Source organism: Lactuca serriola, chromosome 5 (genome assembly GCF_051521515.1).
Source record: "Lactuca serriola cultivar US96UC23 chromosome 5, Lser_US96UC23_V15, whole genome shotgun sequence".
In the NCBI taxonomy this organism is placed as follows: Eukaryota; Viridiplantae; Streptophyta; class Magnoliopsida; order Asterales; family Asteraceae; genus Lactuca; species Lactuca serriola.
Genome location: NC_136412.1, coordinates 21,801,378 through 21,816,619, shown reverse-complemented (window position 1 = coordinate 21,816,619; position 15,242 = coordinate 21,801,378). Strand labels below are relative to the sequence as shown.

The following is a 15,242-nucleotide window of genomic DNA, read 5'->3' as shown; positions in this document are numbered from 1 at the left end:
CACACATTAATCTTAAAAGGGGGTAATTAAGTCAATTGATAGAATTATAAAAGTGTTTTTTATTAGATGATATTTAAAGTAGTTTTTAAATTTTGTTTTTACCTAAAAGTTATATGCTCTGCTAATGACCAAATTTCTTTTTATTTACATTTTTTAAGTTTTTTTTCCCCTAAAAGTTGAGTATCAATGTGCCCTCTTCTAAAATGATTAATTTTTATTTTAATAAATGAATAGTTTTAATCTTTTTTTTGTCAAGTGTCACCTTAATATAACTTTTCATTAATATTATGCCATGTGTCATTTAGATATAATAGACAGCTCATTTCGAAATTCAAATTTATATTTTTTAATTATATGTTAAAATTGAAGTTAATAATAACTTTAAAATTTTGATATATCTCTTAATTAATAATTTATGTAAAATAACTTATTTAAAATAACTGATTAATAATTATAATATTTTATTATAAAAATTTAATTAATTTTATAACTATCATTCTCACACGTTATAAACTAGTTAATGTACTATACTTTTAATATATTTGTGATAAACTTCGATGTTTTGATCCGTTTCAAGCAGCTAACTTTTAAATTTTACTAAATTAACCCGTCGAGAATACAATATAACCAAAACATCACAAACTAACCAAATAAATTGAATTTAGCATCTCTATATTCTAAAAAGTTCGGAGGTCCTGTTTTAGATCAGTTTATTTTTTAAATTATACAAAAGTATTTTGTATTTTGTACACAAAAGTATCGAGTTTGGATAATGGATGTCCATTGGGCCAACTAAAAGCCCATAAAAATTCCAAACAAAAAAAAAAAGCAAGATTGGTCCATGGACCATAAACAAACCGTCAAACTTTTTTTTCTTGACATCTTTTAATAATATATAAAAGGAAATATTTCCAATACGAGCTTTAGGTAATGTTTATTTTTTGTCTGCAGGTCTGCATGGGCTCTTCTGTCTGCGCTGCGCGGACGTTAGCCTTTGCAGACTGTTTGTTTTTTTGAAGACTGCAGACCTAAAAATGTATGTGCGCCCTCTTTTTGGCGCAGATGTCGACCAGAATCTTCTAACATTTTCAGACATCTTCTAGCCTAAAAAAACATATATATCTTTATTTTTTTTGAAGTTTTTTTAATTTATATTTTTTCCAACTTTTAATGATAAACAATTTGAAAAATAAAAAATTACAAAACTTAAAAAAAAAACGTTCGACGATACAGACATGATATTTTTGACAAATTTATAAATAAAGATTTATTAAAATAATAGTCATTGAAGTTGTTTATATAAATATGAAAAAAAATCATAATATATTCTTATATTTTTTTGCCAAATTTTATAAAACATTATTTAATACAGTATCGTCAATTTCTTGAGAAAATATTTATGATACGTTTTTAATGAATTTAATTGAAAAATCGAAGTTTATTTCTATCAATTTATGTATCAAATTCTTTGATCACTAATTGTAATGTTTAGTTATAACTTTGCAACTAAAGTTGTTGGTTTTATTAAATATATACGTTAATTTATACAATTTTTATTTTTACTTTTTATACAATAATACATAAAAGTTGATCTAGATTCGTTAATTATTTATAACAAAGTCATAAAAATATTAAAAAATCATTTTGAAGTTTAAAAAAATCAGTTTATTTAGATTTCAATATATTTTAGTAGCCTGCAGATGTTAAAAAAAACAAACAATCTTCTTTTTTCAGACTGCAGACGTTTGGTCCACCTCTTCTACTGCAGAGGTCTACAGATGTGGTCCACAGACTGCATACATTTTGCCTCAGAAAAAACAAACAACACTTTAGTGTCTAAGTTACGACGCATAACTCGTTTGTAATTAATAAAAAACAAAAACTACAAAAAGAAACAATGCAATGGACCTAATCATAACTTTAATGTGCGCCATAGCTCATTTGCTATCCATATATATAATATATATGATTTACAAATGACAGCAATCTATATATAACACGTGACGATTATAATATATTAAGTTTCGATCAAAACAATTATGTATGGAGTAGCCTGGGGAAATAATGCTTGAAAGTGTATCTTAACGAAATTAATAAAAACAAACCTAAAAAAAATTATGCAAGAGACGAAAATGTAATTGTAATGCGCGAAGTAACTTATTTACAATTTGTATATAAAACTTGATTTACAAATGTCTAGTATACTGACGATTATACCATATCAACTAGACCACAAAGTGACAAAATAAAAGTTCGTTTCAAACAATTATATATGTAGGAGGCGGACGATTATACCATATCAAGTAGACCACAAAAGTATCCTCGAATTCGGTCGTCTCGAATAACTCAGGATAGTGCTCCTGCATCTCCACCTCTGGCTCCCAGGTCCACTCGGAGCTTCTCCGATGTTGCCAGTAAACCTTTACCAATGGTATATTTTTTTGGATTTGGTGTCTAGGCCCATAGCTATAATTGGGATGTAGTTAACCTGATTGTAGCATGGTCCTTTTGGGTTGCCTTCACCAGTGCAATTTGATAGGATTAACTTCTTAGAATAAGGTTATTTGTGATTTATTAATATATTACAAGTATAATATATTAATATGAAATCATATTATTTAATTAGTACTGATCAAGAATTAATTTGGAATTAATTTTATGATCAAAATAGACTAATTAAATATATAGGGATTGATTATGTAAATCAATGATTCTTATAGTGTGGGCTAATGATCCATGGTTATTTACAATGTGTTAAACCAATGTGATAATCCATGGAGGTTTTAACCCATGGAGCCTGTGTAATATGAAAGGTCATTAAGGTTTGCAAAGATGTAACCCTAGCACTATAAAAGGAACCCCTCATGACCAAAATCGGTTACACACATACACACCATCATTCTAAGAAGTTTGATATTGATTTTGTGCTAAGTAACTTATTCTCTCAAACCTTCTCTTGCATATTGGTGTTTATGAACCATTAGAGTCATTACACTTGAGGTGCTCAAGCTTTCAAAGGTCAAGAACTACAAGTATTTTCTAAGAAGTAAGTTATCTAACTAGTTGTATTTCTCAATTGTCAATTTGTATGCTACTTAGGATGTATGCATTGGAAAATTGAAAATATGCATGTATAATTAGAGAAAACATAGATCCAAAACATTTAGGGTTGCATGTGCACCATAGGAGTGTTATAGTGCTCAAAACCCAATAGTGGTATCAGAGCCTAGGGTTGTTTCTTTTTTTACTTGATACTTGTTAATTTTCAAAGTTGAAAAAAAATAATTTTCTGGCCTCTAACTGATGAACTCGCCGAGTCCACTGGCCGACTCGACGAGTCCACTCAGTAACAAGGGCAACTCGACGAGTCAGTTCATGCAATCGTCGAGTCTATGGATCTGGTTGCGGAATTTCGAGTTTTCTTGGCCTAGATTGGATTGCAATCACTACTACAAACTGTTTTACATCATTAAATATCTTTTTTTATGATATAATAGTGATTATGCTCATCCAATCACAAGATAATTGTCAAAGTTTTAAGATAATTGTTGATTTATATGATAAACAAAGTTGCTTGCAAATTGTTGACTTGATATTATATTCTTCATGAGTTTAACTAGACCAATCTTAAATTATATGATAATTTTGGTTGATGAAAATTGATTTAAATGAATTTTAATGACTTCCATAACTTGTCCTCAAGTTATGGAAATTGAAAAGTCTCATCCATTAAAATAACATTAAACTCATAAGTTATGAATTCCAAGAGTCATCAAAAGATAGTTGTCAAAATTCTTATGATAGTTGTTAGTTTATATGTTAATCCAATTACTTGTATCAAGTGATTTTAAACTATTTTGCCTTATAAGTTAGTTTAGATCATGATTAAAAGAATTATATGATAACTTTCCTTGTAAAAATTTATCTAAATGTTCTTTAATGAGTTCCATAACCTGTCCTCAAGTTATGGAACATGAAAAGTCTTATCATAAATGTTTTAATGAACTCCATAACTTGTTCTCAAGTTATGGAAAATCAAGAGTTTTTTCATAAAGCAGCATTAAACTCATAAGTTATTGAAATGAAGAGTTTTAACAAGTTTCAAAGCTTTCCCTCAAGTTTTGGAATTTATAAAGTCTCACTAATGAAACTTTAATTCCAAATCCTAGAGTTTTAAAAGTTAAAATTCAACCCTTATTATAATATTGTAAGTTTAATAATATATATATATATATATATATATATATATATATAACAAGTCAGTCGTACCATTAGTAGGCCTCATTCACGAAGCCGATCTATAAGGGGGTATAAGGTTGCAGCTTATAAAATGGCGGTTTAATGGGTGTCCATTCTCACCCACCGCTTCCTTGACTGGTGGAGGGTCGTTAGTTGAATGGGTAGGATAGCACATTAATTCTCACTAAAAGTATATTGATAAATATAAAGTAACTAAAATTTTATTAAATTACCAATCTTAGTTACTTTAGGAAAAAAATTGAAAATGGTGTTATTCCATGAAATTACACTTTGCACCTTGTTAAGTTGTTAGTGGAGCATGTGTGGTTAACCGACACACTAATCTAGGACTGACAATGAATGGAAAAGGGTAGCTTGATGTTAATAATAGATCAATGGAGCGTGTGTGGTTAACTGTCACATTGATTAGGTATTTTGTAACATTGAGTGTACCAAGCTAATTTACATGATTATTCACACTTTGTTTATGATCCTCGGCATCCCAGACACAAACTTGAAGGGAACAATCGAGATTTAAACATGCCATTGAAAAGTTCAATGAATCTCAAAGGATCTAGGAATTTCAATCCAAATAAAACTTAATTATTTATTTCATTTTTCATGGTGGAAATTAGTAAATCGTCATTTACCTACCTTCAAATATTTTACAATCGGATTACGACATCCCTCTTCGCAATTGTAAAATATTATGTTGGGTTCTAGCCTTAATATTTCGTTTTGGGTGTTATATTAAGGAATTAAATCAACTAACTTGAATTTCTCCCATTATAAATGTCTAGGTCAGACAACTATGGTCTTCCCGAATCTATTGGAAAAAGCTTTCCACAATATCATACTTCAGTTCCTCCACCTCCTCCAATTATTCTCCCTAACCCACATGTTCGAAGACTCGAAAAGTCTAAGGTCACTTAGGCCCTATTGGCGAGCAAACATGGAGATGGAAGATCTTTGTGTGCACATGTATTGGAGATGAAGTCACACATTGACAGGCTGGGAATGTTAAGAGTCGATGTCTCAAGGAAGTTCACTGTTGACTTGGTTTTCAATCACTTCCCGAGTTGTATAGTCGGTTTATTAAAGACTACTATATGACAGACCGCGACACGACCCTTATTGATCTTACGTATTTGCTTATTGTTGCTAATTTTGCAATGATTTGGTGTACTGGTAAAGCAAAATTGATTAGAAGATCTACTTCCCAAACTTCCAAGGACATAGACAATAGAAACATTGGAAGTCCAAAAAAGATTTCTCTTTCCAAGGGAAAGGGAAGGACTAAGTCTGAGATAGTCCTGTGTACCATTCCCAAAGAGTCCATATGTTTCTATTTCCAAGAGAATAGGCATTGGTTGCGAAGCTGCCATATCTACCTGAAGGATCATAAGAATTGTAAGGTCAAAAAGTTTGACTGTGCTTCAGGTAAGTCCACTATCTAACTCTATTAAGTTCCTATCTATAGATTCTTAATACATGATGTGATAAGATTACATTTTGATGTTTTTAACAGAAAGGAATGCAGAGTCTGGTCGCGAAGAGATGAATTCCGATCGCATGGTTCGATGATCGGATTTTTGAGTTGCCGCTTAAAAGTTATGATAGATTGCTTAGAAATTTGTAATAACATCATTTTCATTTGTAATTGCATTGTAAGGAAAAGTTTTTCTACAATTCTATAAATAAAGAAAAAATTATTTTATCTTATTTTATATTTCCTTGCAATGACATATGTGAAAATTGATGTTTGTAATTTTTTGCAATATGGATTTGATTCTTTCGTTTGCGGTAGTGTCATAATTTACCAAATAAGGTAAGATTCTCATCACCCAAGTTTCAATTGGACAGAAACTCAGGATCATGCAACTTGGATTGTATGATGAATGAGAACATTCATCCTTGGGAAATTAGGACTAATTCCTTATTCACATACAGAGGTGAGTTAAGTGAAGGACTAGGGGATCGGGTACACTTGGTTGTGCGTTGGTTAGGTCCACCACAAAGAACGATAAGACTATTCATTATGGTTTACTAAAGTTAGTAAATATGGTTATGCTTACAAGATTAAGTATAATTATGAGTCATTGAAAATTTCAGTGTATAGCAGAACGAATAAGAAGAATCAAAGTCGGCAAAAAGATAAAAGTTTCTCTAATCTGAAAAGATGTGAGAGTACTTGAGTATCGTTTTTTATTATTATCTTAATGATTATGAAAACCATATCACAATTGATCCTATAAGGACACCTTAGTACATTTGTATGGCTAAGAAGAGGAATCATGAACTGTTAAAATGATTAAATCAATTAAGGTGAATAATACTTCGTTCCAAAACAAGTCTTAGAGTCATACTCCAAGATTGTAACCTGAGTGACATATCTTAAGAAGGTTTTTAGCACTCATCAAATTTAAAGTAAAATGTTCCATAATCTTGTACATTTGAAATGGGTAAGTGGTGGTGTCTTGGTAAGGACAAAGATCAACTAAGACCAATTGTGTGAAGTGTTATTCTTTTTGAGAATCCACACTAACTCTTGAATATTTGTTTGTCAAGAATGTATCTTGACAGAGAGAAACTTATATGTCAAGAGGTCAGTAGGAGTCTTAAAGATCTTGAAAAGTTTTAAGAACTAATCAAGAGTCAACCTATTGTTTGTCACTAGCACACGACTTGAGGTTTGTAACCTATCGTGTTGACATATTCTTGTTTCTGTGCTCATTCTAGTTATGGTTGACTATACACATGAGTTCTATGAGTTCTCAACTGTTTGCATAGGTTAAAGCACCTTGGTCAGTGAAAGTTCATTGCTAAGTAAGGGTGATCTTTTGAACAACTTGGAAGACATGGTAGGCCCTTGTGCTACCGAGTGGCAAGGAATTAAGATTAGATAGGTTCAATCTATATGAGTTTGGATTTGTCACTAACTGATGTGCACAAAAGTACCCACTAATTTTAATATTTATAACCTAACAAACTTAACTATCTATGCACTTATAGGCAGTGTACCTAGTCAGATTACAGTATATCTCGGGTAAGTCGGGTGTCGATCACAGGAAACGCTGTTCTAATTAATTTACTTACTATTAAATTAACCTAATTTATTAACAAATTTAATAAAGGGTTTTATATGATTTTACAAGATCAGATGAACTTAAATCCAATTCAATAAGTAAAAACACACACTCTTGTTTAGATTGAATCCACTTCTCCCTTATGACTAGCTAACAATTACGGATTACTAAGTTGGTTTTTAATTATATTAGTAATTTAGTTCTATCTTACCAATATTTAACTAATTCATGTCAAACCATGTATGTTCACACATAATTAAACACAGAACTAATTATAGTTGTAAATATGCTATATAAGATTTGTTGTGTAAACGCAATTGTGATCACAATTCTCGTTTTCTAGCACAGCTAAACTTTATTTATTCTAATTATTAACTAAGATTGGTCAATCCTAGCTCTAACAATTCAATGTTCACTAATTTATTAGGTAAACAGGTTCATGCAGTTTAACGGGCACTAAGCTACACAGAACATGTAATTAAGCAATTAGATAAACAAATATTAACATGCTAGGTCATATAAATCAAACACAAGCAAATTTTCACCAACTAAGCTTAATCCATAATCATATAACTATTCATAAGTTCAAAGCTTCATCTAGCTAAACAAGAGTAGCTAGATTCAGCTGCTCATCATAGTAATTAAACTAACACAGCTAAAACTAACGAAAGACATGTTCTAAAAATAAACATTTACTTCTTTTGGTGTTGAAAACCCTCTTCCAGAACCTTTCTTTCGTTCTTATTCGTCTCCTGGAACTCTTTTTCTTCTGCCAAAAGTCTCCCTTTTCGTAATAATCAGGAGGACTTATATAATCCTTAAAAACTCGCGCCACGTCGTGGCCAGGTTGCGCCACGTCGTGGGCTTCAAGCAATCCGTATCCTTCAAGGAAATCCTCCGCGTCGCGATGCTTATCTTCTGGAACACCCGTGCCACGTCGTGGGCTTCATCGCCACGTCGTGAATTTAGCTCTTATCGTGAATTTATTATTTTCTTGTCTTCCAAGCCTCCCATGTTCCCCATTTTGTCACCTTTGGTCCCTTTCTTCGAAAATCCTTTGTATTGACTGAAAATAACAATTTAAACTCATAAGTATCATTATTCTAAACATATTATCAATTTATTAATAAAAATGTACTTAAATACTGCCTAAAAATAAGTGTAAATATGGCAATATCAAAATACCCCACACTTAGGCTTTGCTTGCCCTCAAGCAAATTTAAACTTAATTCTTAATTACTAAAACTACACAGAACAATCCGACTCTAGTTCAGCCATTATGCCAAAACCTCAACGCATGCATTTGTGTCTAAAATTCTCCTAAAGTACCCCCCATACTTTAAATACTCACAATCTTCATAAACACTCGCCCACTTTTTCCGAACAATGCTCATTTTATGCAACCCTCCGAATCCATCTGCAGAAAACCTCCTAACCTCAAGGTAGTTTTAGTTGAGCAACCTAAGGATACATAAACTAGAATTACAATTTTTCGATACCACTATGGAGCTCTTTTTGGAATTCTTCAATTCTTTGACATTTGATCTTTAGTTTCTTTGAATTCACCACCATTGTTGATTTGATTTCTGGTATCTTCAACTTTTTAAATTTCTTGAGAATTTTGATCTTTTGATCTTCACTTTATTTGCTCCAAAATTCTTCACACTTTTCTTTCCGTAATTCTTTCTCTCTTTTTTTTTAACATGTACCTTTTTTTTCACTCAAAACCTACATGCTTAAGCAGAGGCGCTCAACCTCAACCTTTATTGGTTAGTGATAATAATTTTCCTGGATACATTTCAGGTTTAGGCTGCTAAACATATTGCATCCCTCAAACCAAGTGGGGTTATGTTTTTGTTCCATGATTTCACTAAAATAAGGGAGGCCACAAATGCACTATAACGTGTATTGGCTCAACTAAACATTTGAACTTTCATCGGATCATCCCGCATAATACTAGCAATTATAGCTCAAATTATTACTACTAGATTCAATTAATAAAAATTTTAATTTCCAAAATTTTCTAGCAATTTACTTTTTCTACCCCTACCCTACACTTATTTCATACAATGCCCTCATTGTATGTATAAAAACAAATCAAAATTAAAGAAAAGGGAGAAAAAGGAATAGACTCCCCTGGGATAGTGGCGTGAGCATCTCCAAAAGCGTGGACAATGTACAATTGGACTTCCAAAAATAGAAACTCGGTGTAGAACTGGTTGAATACGTAAATAAACTACGAACCGGACTCGAAACTTCAATTCGTCAAAGTGGGTATTTGTAAGGAAAAATGTGGCAATGATAAACTGGATCACGTCGTGGCATATATCTGGACACGTCGTGATATGGGTTGAAACCGCGAACACCAAAAAACTAAACTACTATAAACTGCAAGAGCGCCACGACGTGGCACAAGGAGTCCACGTCGTGGAAACTGAACCTCAGCAGAAAATGACTTGTTCGCTTTATTTACTCTAGCAGCTTTGACCAATGGCTAACTGGTTTCCGACGCTTCTATGCAAATATATTTCCCAACTATAACCTCTCTCCTAATAGACCCTACACTTATCTTGAATTGTGATTCCGACTCACGACTCTAAGCTTCCTTGACTAGACAAATACGACTCGAAAGTTAACCTTCTATGCTCCTTAGAATTCCAACGCTAATCTGAAAAAATTAGATCAACCCAAAAGAAAAATAAAGTAACATAATAGTCTTAATAAAGTTTTACAGCCACACCAAAGTTAACATAAAAAAAACTACTCAAAAACAAAACAAAAGAAATAAAATCAATCATCATCTTGATCTTGTGCTCCACTTGGCCCTGCTCCATCATCTTGCGGACGCCATAGCTCCACCCATGTCGGAAAATAGGGATACTGTGGTGGCATAGAAGGTGGTCGGGTCACACCCAAATGTGAATAAATACCCTCAGTAAGCTGGGTATGGTAAATAGCATGACCTCGTAGATTATCCAAATACGTTCCCACCCGACTCTGAAAAGGGTCGGTGGGCACTCCCTGCACATACTGCGAAGCAGCACGCTCTCGTTCGACCTCACCTCTAGCCCGCACATTCCGACGCCTCGGCCTGGCTGGTGGCTGCTGTCCCGGCTGCACTTCCTCCTGCTCGTCATCGATCGGTGGTATAACAAAACGACCCCCGATATTCACCAACGCTCGCATCACACCCAAGACTTGAATGGGCAAGTCTGTGTCCGGGAATCGAGTGAGATTCCTCACAAAGTCATGGGTCAAAATTTAATATGACCTAGCCAGGCGAGTAACCAAATGCCCCCCAGTGATCGGGCTCCCAGGCCTAGAATTGGCCGCTTTCTTCCCCATAAACCTCGCCAACATATAAGGCAAATCACAGCAAACCCCCGGGGTAATAAGTGTCCATAAATAAAATAGATTATGGATGGGGACCTTATCACCATGATGCTTGTGATTGATTGAAAACGTGATAAGGCGGTGCAAAAATCGGAAAACAGGATTCCGTATTTGTGACTCACTCGAGTCACAAGTGTTGTACTCATGGTTAGAAATGCGTTGCCAAAACTGCACATCCAAAGTAGCCGGAGCAAAATCCCGCACACATCCAAGCAAGAAAGGGATAAAAAACGGAGATTGTGTCTCCACTTCCGTATAGAGCCCCATACGCCAAGCAAACTCCCGAAGACTACACTCATGATATACAACCCCCAGACGAAACACAAGTGCCCTATTGTAGGTGACATCAAGGGTGCGCTCTTCAAAACATACGGTAGAGAAAAATTCTACCGACAATTCCCGGTACACGGGTTCTTGAATGGCGAATAAATTCCTCCACCCGTGACAAGTGAACGAAAATTGATCTCCAACATAAGTCTTCGACCAATAACGTTCCAGCTCCACTACCATTCCCACTCTACCAAGCCATCCCCAATCAATAATTGGGCTATTGCAAACTCCCTATTGTATAACCATCCAAGCCGATTCTCGTAGGTTGTTAGCAACGGTCGGAGAATGTTTTGAGGAAACTGGTATAGAGGATGTATGCTTGCTACATCTATCGGGTCCTCTTCCTGCTGGACAGCTCGTCGTGGTCCCATTTCTGCAAACAAAAGCAAAGCAAAGCAGCAAACAAATAACACATTAAAACATATAAAAATGGTCTGCCAGAAGTCACGACGTGGCCAGGCTGCGCCACGTCGTGGGTCGCGTCGAACCGAGACTCTGAATCGGTCCTGTTTACATGCGATTTCCACAAAAATAGTTTTTGGGGTTTGTTCCTATGGACTTTTAAATAACATGCAATCTAAAATCGGACACTAGATTCAACCAGTTTCGTGAATCATTCAAACCCTAATTACGAAAACTTGAAATTGGAAGAAATAATTGCAAAATAATGAGTAAAACACATACCAAATGGAGTAATTAGCAAGATCTTGCAAGGAATTTGGAAATATAATAAGAAATTGGCAGTAGGGTTGTGATGTTCCCGTGAGTGCGGCAGTCTCCAAGTGGGGGATAAGGGGTTTCTCGGTCAAAGGGTTTTAAGCGATTGGTCCCCCCCCTGATTTTTAAAGGCCACGACGTGGCAGGCTATGCCCACGTCGTGGACCTTAAATTTCTTAAGATTGTGCATTATATTTTAACCCACGACGTGGCTGGCTATGCCCACGTCGTGGAAACTGTCAGATGCCAAATTTTAATAATATTCATCATATTAACTAATTTTTTTGCATATCATTCATTATTTAAAGTTCCCTACAACTATTTCTCTACTTATTACCGGTTTTTAGATGATGAATTTATGTCTTTCCTAATTAAAAATAAAGAAAAGAAAAGAAAATTTTAAAAAGAAATTGCAAACCAAACTCGGGTTGCCTCCCGAGAAGCGCTTCTTTTTCTTGGAGTCTTGAGCTGGACTCCGTGCCTTCTACGTTGCCTCTTCGGAAGAGTCTACCACCAGGATCTTTTGTTCCTTGAACCGCCGTTTATAAGCTTGAACTCTTCTTTTATATGCCTTCTTTGAATTTTCCTTTTTAGCTTTTCCATCTTCTTCATGCTTGCGTTTTGTGCCCTTTGTGTGTTCCTTGCACTCCATAGCGTTCCCCTCTTCTTTCACCACTGGCCTTGTTACTTTTGAAGTGACTTCCTCTTCATCACTTGTCATTTCCTCGTCCTCTTTGCTCACCCAAGAAGGCGGGTTCTTGTAAGCTATGACTTCAATCAAATACGGAACAGATGCCCTTGGTTTTGTCCTCTTGTCTTGATGAACTGCCTTTATCTCTTCTTCCATAAGCTTTTCCAACTCTTCTAGTTCATTCTCCTCATTAATCGTGAACACCTCTTCTTTATCTTCTTGAAAGTCATTTCATATCCCGAAGACTTCTTGTTCATCCCCAACCCTCAAAGTGAGCTTGGACTCGCGGATATCAACCAGGGCACCAGCAGTGTTAAGTAATGGCCGACCAAGGATTATCGGAACATCAGTGTCTTCTTTCATGTCCAAGACTACAAAATCTATTGGAAAAACAAATTTTCCAATTTTCACCAAAATATCCTCCACTATGCCTCGGGGTTGTGTCACCGAACGGTTCGCCATGTGAATCTTCATTTTTGTAGCCTTCATCTTCTGAATCTCCAATTTTTGATAAAATGAAAAAAGCATTAGATTAATGCTAGCCCCGGAATCGGCTAAAGCATTAACCTTCATTTTATTCCCAAACTCGCATGGAAGAGTGAGGCGTCCAGGATCCCCCATCTTTTCTGGTGTTTCTCCCAACACAACTTTTGAAATTTGCTCACTTAGAATCACTGTAGACTGTTTCTTTAATTGCCTTCGCGTATCTATCAAGTCTTGCAGTAATTTCTGGTTCTCGGAAGCTTTGGGTAAGGACTCAACAAAGGGAGTATTAAATGGAATCCCTTTCACATGCTTCACAAACTCTAAATGTTCCTTCTCCAGTTGACTAAGTGCTGCACGGGTGGGAAATGGCATAGGTGGATGATAATCTGGAATAGGCTCAAAAGATTTTTGCTCAGACTTCCGCCACGTCGTGGCCAGAGCCGTGTCACGTCGTGGCGATCCTGGTTCAGCATTTTCTCCATTTTCGATCCTTGATTTCTTGGGCTGCTGCGGTTCTTCTTCCAAGGCCTCCAGGAACTCGGATATTGTATCTTCTTCAGTATCGATGGCCATTACGTGAGATTGGGCTTTTACTTCGGGATTCTTCGGGGACAATTTTTCATGAACTAAAGTGGCTAGTTGACCAAATTGTACTTCAAGGTTATGGATGGAGGCTTGCTGGTTCTTTATCAATGTTTGTTGTTCCATGATAGCGGAATCCGTGGCATCATGTCTCTTTTCCGAAGCCTCCATAAACTTCATCAAAATGGTCTCTAGATCGGGTTTCTTCTCGATTGGTGGCTGCTCCTTTTGGTAAAAGCCTCGACCTGTCTGCCTATACTTCTCTTCTTTTTGCTTTTTATACTCTTCATATGGCAGCCACTCCTTCTTTGGTTTCCTCCAGTCGTCATCAAACTTATCCCCACTAGAGTAGCACACTTGAGCTTTTCTGTTCCCAAACTCATCCATATTGCAGTCCTTGGTCAAGTGTGGACCACTGCATCGCTCGCACCCCACTCTTATGGCATGAATCGACTAGTCCATTTGTGTTATCCGGCGATCCATGTTATTTAGCATGGCCATGACAGCTGCAATTTCTTCAGTTTGGTCCCCTCCACCGCCTTTACTTCCGTCTTGCCTCGAGTTATGGTATTCGCGGGAGTGTTTTGCGAATTCTTCGATGAGCTCCTTGACCTCCCTTGGATTTTTCTTTGTCAACGGTCCTTGAGAATCAAGGAGTTGTCTTGTCATCACATTGACCCCATCATAAAAGATTGACATCTCTTGCTGCACATTTAGGTCATGTTGAGGGCAATTTCTGAGTAAGCCCTTGTACCGCTCCCATGCTTCGTATAGTGACTTCCCCGGTTGTTGCTCAAAGTTGGCTATCGCCTTCTTGAGTTTGGCTATCTTGGATGGCGGGCAGAACTGGTCCAGGAATTGCTCACGCATTTGAGCCCAAGTGGTGATTGTACCTGGTGGGAGTGCTTTTAACCACTCCTTAGCAGCTCCTTTGAAAGTGATGGGAAGCATCCTAAGCAAGACTGTATTTCTGGTGACATTTGGGACATTGAAGTAATTCGCAATGTCGTTGACTTCGTCTAGATGCTTAAAAGCATCCTAATGATCCTTCCTGAAAAATGGGATGTCCTTCAGTGCTGTCAATATGTGTCCCTTCAGCTCGAATGTGGCAGTGGCAGGAATTGCGGGTTGGACTAACCCAGGACCCATATCTTCTCGGATCCGCTTCTTGTATGCTCCCATGGACATTTCTTCAATCGCTGCCATCTCGTTCCTTGGCTCGTTCTCGGGTTCACTTGTGTGTTCTTCAAATTCTGGCTCGGTATCGCTTTCGGACTCGGTTTGCACGGGTGTGTGATCCAAATGCTCAAGATTGCTCTTGTGCTTCACTGATGAACTTGACTCTCCTGTCTTCTTTCCCGACTTCCTAGAAAAGGCTGACTTCAATTCTTGCAAGGGCGTCTTTTTCTTGTGAAGTGCAGATTCGGGGTCTTCCAGTGGTGGCACCAAGTGTGTGTTTGAGCTTCTGGTCATGAACTCCTGCAACTTGCTAAACTAAAACGTAAAACTGAACTAAAATAAGAAAAACTAACTACCAACTAAAATTTTTAAAAATTTTGTTTGTCCACGTCGTGGCAAGTATGTGGCCACGTCGTGGACTCTGTAATTAATTTTTATTTTTTTTGCTGAAAAATTAACTTTTTTGTGGCTGTGACTCCACAAGAAGGATCGATTAATTTAATGCAAATAAATAAGCTAAAAACTAAGTCGTTCCCCGG

The 15,242-nt window shown here is 36.0% G+C and overlaps 1 non-coding gene across 1 annotated transcript; it reads left to right on the top strand.

Moving 5' to 3' along the window:
• Nucleotides 1-14,239: 14,239 nt before the first annotated feature.
• On the top strand, nucleotides 14,240-14,346 carry LOC145055908 (small nucleolar RNA R71). The gene has a single exon (XR_013685455.1). It is a non-coding gene; the product is annotated as a small nucleolar RNA R71 (small nucleolar RNA).
• The last annotated feature ends 896 nt before the right edge of the window (nucleotides 14,347-15,242 follow it).